Below are 9,051 nucleotides of genomic sequence, written 5' to 3' on the forward strand. Positions count from 1 at the left end.
CTAGAAGCTAAGCACTGGGGAAAAGTCAGTATGGCCATAAGCATCTTAGTTTGTGTGTAAACCAAATGGTGAGTATTTGGTATATTTTTATTTTAATTTTAATATTAAAATATTTAAATATTTGATATTAATGTTAATTAATATTAAATATTTTAATTAATATTTTAATATTATGGAACTTCATTTTTTTAGATATTTTAAGGGAATGCTATATTTTCCAGATACTTTAAGGTAGATAGATATATACTCTACTTATATACATTTATTGAATAAATAACGTTTCTATCAAATGTGGCCTCAGATTTGTCATTAACTATGTATGACATACAATTACTGTCCTTACAGTAATTTTCCTATTGAGTTATAGTGATAAAACAAACTTTTTGCCTTTATTATATTGGAATCTTAAATAAACTATAGATTTTTATGTTAGCAAAAAGAGATTAAATCAGAGTAGCTGAGTGCAAGGCAAAGTTAAATGATCAAAAAAATTCGTATTAATATTGAGGTCCTGAGAGATTGAGATTCTACCTAAAGCAAGAGTCTAAGAAAGTAGAAGATATTCTAATTTTATTTCATAAAAAGCACTCTGAAATCTGTTCATCTGAAATGTTCAAATAAAATCCAAAGGAGTTTTTTTTTTTTTCCTTATCACATTTATAGTTAGATGTCTCAGTTGTTGATTTGTTCGCTAGTTGATATTTGATCATTTTGTGGGAACAGATTTGTTGATCCCAGATATTTCACTATGTCATTTATTCCTTAGTTAGCCAGGTAAGAACTGCACCTCTCTTTACACAAGGAGCAACTAAAAAGTGAGTTGCCAAAGATATATACTTGGCACTAGGCAGGGGCAGAATCAGACCTCAACTTCTGATTAGATCTAAAGTACTTCACTCAGCCTTCCAATTGTCTCTGATGATCCCACCACTAACCCTGTTGGGAGTAACAGAAAAATGCAAACTAGTAATGGCTTAATCTAAACAGAAATGTCTTTGTCTCTCCTCTGAAAGATGCTCTGCTCTAGACTGTCTGGATGGCAGGACCACTGGTTGCAGTTCCAGAAGCAGCAACAATTTTGTTGCCCTGCCTGTGCATGTAGACAAGTCATCTTTGTTTTGCATGACCATGTGTCAAGCTAAAGATATATAAGGAAAGGGCGCTAGGGTGGGAAACCTGCAATCTCTGGCACAAAGAAATATAGACATATATATACACACATATATTTATATATATGTAAATGTTATATACAATTACATATGTATTTATAATTTTATATATACAAAGTTTTTTTTCTTCTGTGTCAGGGACTGCATCATATATATATTATATATATACACATATACATATATTCTGTGTCATATGTATCTATATATATCTATATGTAGCTATATGGATAACTTGGAAATTATCTACTTTCAAGCTTTAAAATTTGTTGTTACGGCCCATAGGAGCACATAGGGATGAGAAATTAACAATCATCATACTTAAAAGACAATATGTCTTTCCAAGTCCACAATATGTTTTTCCTTCTCAGTACCATCTGTTTTTTCTTTCATTTATGCTGTGGAACTCACGAGCCATTCCTGGTACAATTAGAGCAATTTCTAATTGTGGGATTGTGTTGCCTTTTTGCAACACAGAACTTTTTATCTTAAAAACCAGTCTTTATGACATTACTGACTGGCAATGGGAAATGGATTGAAATAATCCCAAAGAAAGTAAGTAGCAATAACATTGATTATATTTAATCCTGGATCACAGTCTCTGCTAGGCATTCTAACAAAGGATTCATTCCTATGCAGTCATGAAAATAATGTGGTCAAACAAATTTTGTGCTAAATTCCATGTGTCACATGGAAGCTTTAATTAACCTGTCTTGTGAGTCACTGAGCCTTTATGAATTCCATTTATATTGCATTGTGGGAATATGACATTTACTTCTTCACACCATTTTGACTCTTTTCAATTATTGCCATGAAAAAATTTATCGAGCAAATGTCACTGCAAAAGAAGCCATGGTCTAGCAGTGGCCATTCCTCCAGGTGGCTGGTATCGACTGCTAAAAAATAACAATATAAAGGAAAGGCCTGGAGTTTCCCAACATGACCTTTAACACCTGGAAATGGTATCCTGATCTTGTTCATTAAGTGACTTGAAAACACACACAGCAAACCCAAAGGAAAACGCCATCTTGGTCATTTGTAAAAGTCTGAGAATTAGTTTTTGCCTTAGAATTCTCTAAAGAAACATAGAGTTATTTTTATCCATTAAAGACCAAATCTGCACTTCCTTGATTTTGATATTCAGAGCACAAAAGATGTCAAGCTTGTGCTTGATCTCTCCTAGGTACAATAATATATGTCAGTGACCAGTGAAGTTACCACGGCAAAGCCATCTGCACAGTCCCAATTCCCTCAGCACCTGATACAGAGAAGGTTATTCTTTGTATATCCAGAGCCTGACGATCTTTCAGTAATTAGGGCAACTTTTCACTGCATTGTGGATGCTGAAAAAATAAAAAAATATTATGAGTGTTTAATGAAACACACCGTGACCTTGCACTAAGATAATCATATTTTCTTATCAGATAAAAAGAAAAGGCAAATAGATTTTAAAGATGGGAAATAAGGGCAACTCTCAAAGCAATGCACAAAGTAAACATCAGGTGAAATACAAAGGCTGGAAGAATTGATTATGCCACTTGGTTGCTCTCCCGAGGAAGATAAAAGAAGCAGGGACATGCTCTGTTACTCCTCGCATGTAGAAGCCGGGCTTGGAAACAATATACTGACATTTCTGCCATGCAGATAAGTCCAACAAGCTAATATGCTGAGTCAGCTAGCATCATTTAGGAACTTTCTGGGCCTACTGATTGACAGCTACAGAGTGTATCTTAATGGTCTTCTCTTTGCAAGCCAGTTTTAATGAAAATAAAATAAAATTAGATGGAAGAGAAAGAAGATCAAAGGCAAAGAAGAAAACAGGGCAAAAAAAAAAAGTTAAGAGATCAAAATTATTTCACCAAAAGTGCAAATAGAAAGTGGAATACTAGTTACATAATGAAAGAAACCTATGACCACTATCCTGTGTTTAGACACTTCACCAGAAATACTGACAGAGTACTTGTAATATTAGATGTTTACCAGTGGTTTGACAGCCTCGATTTAATAGCTTCTTATCATTAGATTCTGTCTTAATGATCACAACCATCCTTTTGGCCCTGATGTGAATACCATAGATTAGGTAACCAAGCTCTCTGACATCTGACTGAATAATTAGTAATTCTCAGCACATGTATCAGAAGGGGGCTGGTTAACAATTTTATTTGCATTTCAAACGCATAATCTCTTTAACTCTGAAAGGCAAACAAATACTCTGTCAAGCATATTCTGCTCTAGACTCCAAGGACATTTTGTGCCTCAACCCATAACAAGCACCAATATATTTTAAGGAAAGTTCCAGGCACAGCAGAAAAGGTAAGGGAACAATCCAATCTTAAAGTGAGTGCAATTTATTAATGCAAATTTTATCTGAACAATGTTGATTTTAAAAAATGCAGTGAGATCCTATTCCATACCCATGCAAATGACTAAAATTCAAATGACTGACAATACCAAATGTCAGTGATGTAGAGCAACGGGAACTCTCACACGTTGCTAGTACATTGCTGGTGGCAGCATAAATGTCAACTATTAATTTTAACCACAACATAGAGAGTTTGGGTGGTCTTGATGAAAGAGCAGTTGTTACTTGAATGATAGTCTATAATCTATCAAGAAAAGAAATATAAGAAGTAATACTGAAAATATTATTAATTGATAATTTATGTCCCACCTACTTTGTTGTTTTTTTTTTAAGATTTTATTTATTTATTTGAGAGACAGAGAGAGCTTGAGAGAACAAGTGCAAGGAGGGGCAGAGGGAGTAGCAGACTCGCCACTGAGCAGGGAGCCCGATGAGGGACTCAATCCCAGGACCCTGGGATCATGACCTGAGCCAAAAGTAGACACTTAACTGACTGAGCCACCCAGGCACCCTGTCCCACCTACTTCTATTAATAATTTAAGGTGACTTAAAGAAGTAGGGTCAGTGGTAGTATCTACAAGAGCAAAATATATTGTCAGAAGTCCACGGAAGATGACTAAGGATATGGATACCTGAGAAAGGCTAATAATTTGACATGCCTTGAAAGTGGTTTTCTTTAAATATTTATTAAACATTTATTAAGAAGCAAGGCTGAGTACTTTGTGAGAAAAAAGGTTTTCGTTGCAGCGGTTCTCTCTCTCTCTACTGTTGTCCTTAAAAATTCAATTCAGGTGCAAATTTACATGTCCCCTCCAAGCCAAGCAAAGATCAGCAGTTAACTGGACCCATACACCTTAGAAGGCAATTCACCATCTGTGAGATAATAGAAATGTGTGTGTGTGTGTGTGTGTGCGCGCGTTCCAGGTTCCTGCCACAGAACTCCTAAGACCCTTGTAAATGTCGAAGTGATAAGAGCACTAAGATCATCTTTTGTTTTAATGAGGTGACTTTGGTTGGGTTCCTGGACCGCTCCTGGGTGGGGGCAGGTCACCAGAAAGACCAAGCCATGATTAGAAGCTTGAAATTTTCAGCTCTACCTCCCGCAACCCCCATTTAGTCAGAGAAGGGAGAGGGGCTGGACATGGAGTTAATAATCTCAATAATGTGGGGTTTGGAGTGTTTCCAGGTTGCTGAACACTTCCACACTGAGAGGGTGATATACCCCAAACTGTGCAGGGGCAGAAGTTCCTGCACTCAGGGCCCTTGCAGGTCTCACCCTGTGTATCTCTTCACCTGGCTTTCCATCTGTATCCTTTATCATATTCCTTAAAAACCTAGTAAATATAAGTAACTGTTTTCTTGAATCCTATGAGGAGCTCTAGCAAATTGATCAAACCCAATTCAGGGGTCATGGGAACCTTGCAATGGGGTGGATGTCCAAGTGAGAATCTGGACTTTTGATTAGCATCTGAAGTTGGGAGGGCAGTTTTGAGGGACTGAGTTCTTAATCTGTGAGATTTGATTCTGTCTCCAGGTAGATAGTGGCAGAATTGAGTTAAATTGTAAGACACCCAAGTGCTGTTGCAGAAAATTGCTTTGTAGTGTAATGCCCCCCCACCCTGCGCACCACCCACACACATGTTTGGTGATGAGAAGTATCAGAAGTGTTAAAGTATGGCAGCTGTGTTAGGGTAAAGGAGAGGCACAAGGGGAAGACTGAAGGGTTTTTTCCTAACACACCATCTATTGTTGACAATCCTCTTTGGTTATCTCACTTCCCTCAAATCTCAACCACCTGATTCCTTACAAACATATATTCTACTCATCTGACTTACCATAAGTTGAATTATTGTTAACCTTACTTTTGTACTCAAGTACAAAAGCATCATTTAGATTGTCTCCCTGGCAACTGGCCCGTGCCAACTTCTTTAATACAGGTCTGAGTTCTGAACTGTAAGACTGGCCACGCACAGAGAGAGCCCTGATCCTCAAAAGGAATGCTGGGCAAAATCTTTACTAGTGACTTTAGTCCTCAGTGAATTCTTAACCCAGGTTCTCCAACATTTACATATACGTTATGGGTAAACTTCCTTGTCCTGTCTAGTACTCCATTACTTTATTTTTTTTTTTTGCCTTGAACAACCTTCAGACAGTTGTTAATAATTCTTATGGGTTGTATCCAGAAAGGTCTCCAAGAAGGAGCAGATCCTGAGGTGAGAAGAGATGACACAGAGCTAAATTTATATGAGGACGCCACCATGCCCCTCAAGAAAAATACTCAGGAGCAGCATGAGCCTACTGAGATGTGTGGGGAAAGAAAAAGATAGAAGCATTTCCTTCCCACAGAGCATCAGGCTAGGCAGCAGGGAAGGCAGTGGACCAAGAGAGATATTCAGTGATCAACATGATCTTCTGTGTCACCTGTAGGGTGGGTGCATTTTTCAAAGCTGCTTTTAGCCTGGATAAAAAAATAAAAATAGAAAGACATTCAACTCAGACATTCTAACAAAGCAAAATACACTTGAAGAAGAATACTTATTAAAAAGGAGATTATACATGAAGATGGATAGGAAGACATTGCCCAAGGAAAAACCAAAACAACAACAAAAACAATCTACAAAGAAAGGAGCACTGAAGAAACATGCATTTTAAAATGTCAATAAAGAAAAATAATTGGTATAATGTGTAACGTTAAAAGAGGAAGAATAAATGTGACTGATCTTGTTGTCTAGAAAAATGAAAAAGTTATTAAAATAATACCTATATTAAAATATAAATTAGGTAGAGAAATTAAATAAGGACATTGAAATTAACTCCATACCAGTAGAATGACTGATGTTTTACTTTGATTTTTTCCAAAAGCAGACCCCGAGACAAGGATTCAGGGCCAGCGGTTCATTGGAGGTCTAACGGGAACACCCACAGGAGAATGGGGAGGTGAAACAAGGAAGAGAAAAGAACCGCTGAATGGCTCTATTATCCAGCCAGCCAGGACTGCAAGGAACTGAAGCTTAAGCCTCATAATGGTATTTGGGAGCGAAGGTAAAACACAAAAGCTCAGAGCTCATCTCTCCAAGAAGCAGGGGAGGAAGGGTAATTGTGTATCAATGCTAGTCAGTCACCGGAGTCTAGCCCTCAGTGGAGCACCTCTCCTGGGGCCATGCATTCTTCTGCAATCACAGCACGTCAAACAAGAAACAGCATTGGCTATAGATGCAGGAGAGAGCCCTCAGCAAAGCAATGTTGCCTGACCAAGTGGTAAGGGTGCAGGATACTGAGACACTAAAGGCATCTTCCACAAAGGCCTGATGGGGCCTAATCAACACATAGAAAAAAGTCTATGAAATGCCAGAAGAGTATTAATGTATTAAACGCTGGAATTCATATGTATTAAATGTGTTAAATGCAGAATTTGAATCTATAAAATGGAAAGATTAATTAGTCACACCCCCACCAGGGGTGTTACTACTCTAAGCCACCAAAAAACACGTTCTTTATTTTTAATATAATTATGTTAAAATATAATTTAATATATAATAATAAAATAAAATTTAATATAATTATATTAAAATATGTTTCATAAAGTATCTTTAATAGTCAGTGGAATAAAATGTATGCCTCATCGGAAAACATATAACATGTTTCATGCCCCATGGTAAAGGAAAGGAGGACTTCAAAAGGCTGAGACAAGAGACTCTTTAACTCAAATTCCCCCATTGCAATTGGGGAAGGAAAATGCATATAGGGAAACTAGCCCCTTATTCCTCAGCCCTTGAGCAGATAAATGTATGTAAAAATGAATCAGGGGCCTAATGTTAATACCTGGGGGATCAGAAGGCCTGAAACGTTAACATAAATGTCTATCCTGGAAAGCCCCAAGGGAAAGCCACAGTGGGGGATCCCCAAGAGCAGAACAGTTGCACAGGATGTTCAGAGACAGGACGGTGTGGAGGAGAGTGATTCACACCCCCAGTGTGACATCTGTTCTCAACCTAAAAACAGAACTGTACCTACCACTTCTGTCCATCTGGTACCTGCAACAGGATTTAATTCATTTCAAAATGAGATGCACAGATTCACATTATGGAAACAATTAGAAAAATAATTAGAGAAAAGCAAGTTTGTTCAATATGATTACATATTTCTGAAAGAGATTTTTGGAGGCTAATACATACAAACATATCAAAGTGAAAGATCTGATGATGTGTTCAGTGAAATTATTGAATTTAAGGAGAATCTTATGCAGAATATACAATGGAATCTGACATTTTGCCAAAAACATTCACCGTACTTCATAATAATAATAACCTCAAAATAATTTTAGGTGTAGTAACTTTTGCATGTATTTCAAGCAATCTAAGGATTACTTTGCTTGGTTTCTTTGTTTGCCTGTTTGTTCAAGAAACTACATCTTTTAGAAAATCTATTGTTTGGGCACTATCAGAACACAGTAATCAATGCCATTCTGAAGCCAGATAAAATCAAAGTGTCCTCAAAAATCTATTGGTAGCTATGGCTGGGAGTCATGGCTGCCCAGTTACCACATGTATTGCCTATTACCTACTGCCACTTACCAAATTACTCTAAACTTTCGATGGTTTACAACAATAGTAATAGTATCTCTCATGATTTCTTTAGATCAGATGGGAAGTTAGGGAAAACAGGATGCCTGGGGCTGAAAGCCTCAAAGTCTGGGGAGTGGAATCATCTAAGTGATTTTATTCACTCGTCTGAGAGTTGCTGTTAGCTCTCAGCTGGAGGCCAGTTTGGTACCATCAGCCAGAACACCCACATGTGGACCGTTCATGTGGCCTGGGCTGTTTCACTGAACAGTAGCAAGTGTCTCAAGGAGGCCAAGCCAAGTGGGAGCTGTGTTGCCTTTTAAGATATAGCCTCAGAAGTTGGTAGCATCATTTCTGTTTCATTCTATTCACTGAGGAAGTTAGAAAGGCCTGCCTCATTTCTAAAGATTTTTATTTATTTATTTGACAGAGAGATAGACAGAAGAGCACAAGCAGAGGGAATGGCAGAGGGAGAGGGAGAAGCAGGCTCTGCACTGAGCAGGGAACCGGATGCGGGACTCGATCCCAGGACCCTGGGATCATGACCTGAGCCGAAGGCAGACGCTTAACCATCTGAGCCACCCAGGTGCCCAGGCCTGTCTCATTTCAAGAGAGAGAACACAGACTACCTCTGAGTAGAGGAGCATCTAGGCCACATAGAAAAAAAAATAGGACGTGGGATGGGCTATATATTGATGTAGCCATTTTTGGAAAATGGAATTTGCCACCGCACAACATATGGTCCATTGATCCTATCTATACCAGAAGGATCTTTCCCCCCCATAGCTAGACTGTGCCTAGAATCTATCTTTTATAATGACTAGTGATTATATTGAATAAGTTAGGAAGAGTTTGAAGGATTTTCATTGGAATTCATTCCTTATATTTGAGGGCAAAAGAAAGCAAAGAAACAAAGCAAGTGGAAAGTAGTAATTTTAATTAAATTATGTATTCTACCATA

Source organism: Mirounga leonina, unplaced genomic scaffold (genome assembly GCF_011800145.1).
Source record: "Mirounga leonina isolate KUSES-001 unplaced genomic scaffold, KU_Mleo_1.0 Mir_129, whole genome shotgun sequence".
Lineage (NCBI taxonomy): Eukaryota > Metazoa > Chordata > Mammalia > Carnivora > Phocidae > Mirounga > Mirounga leonina.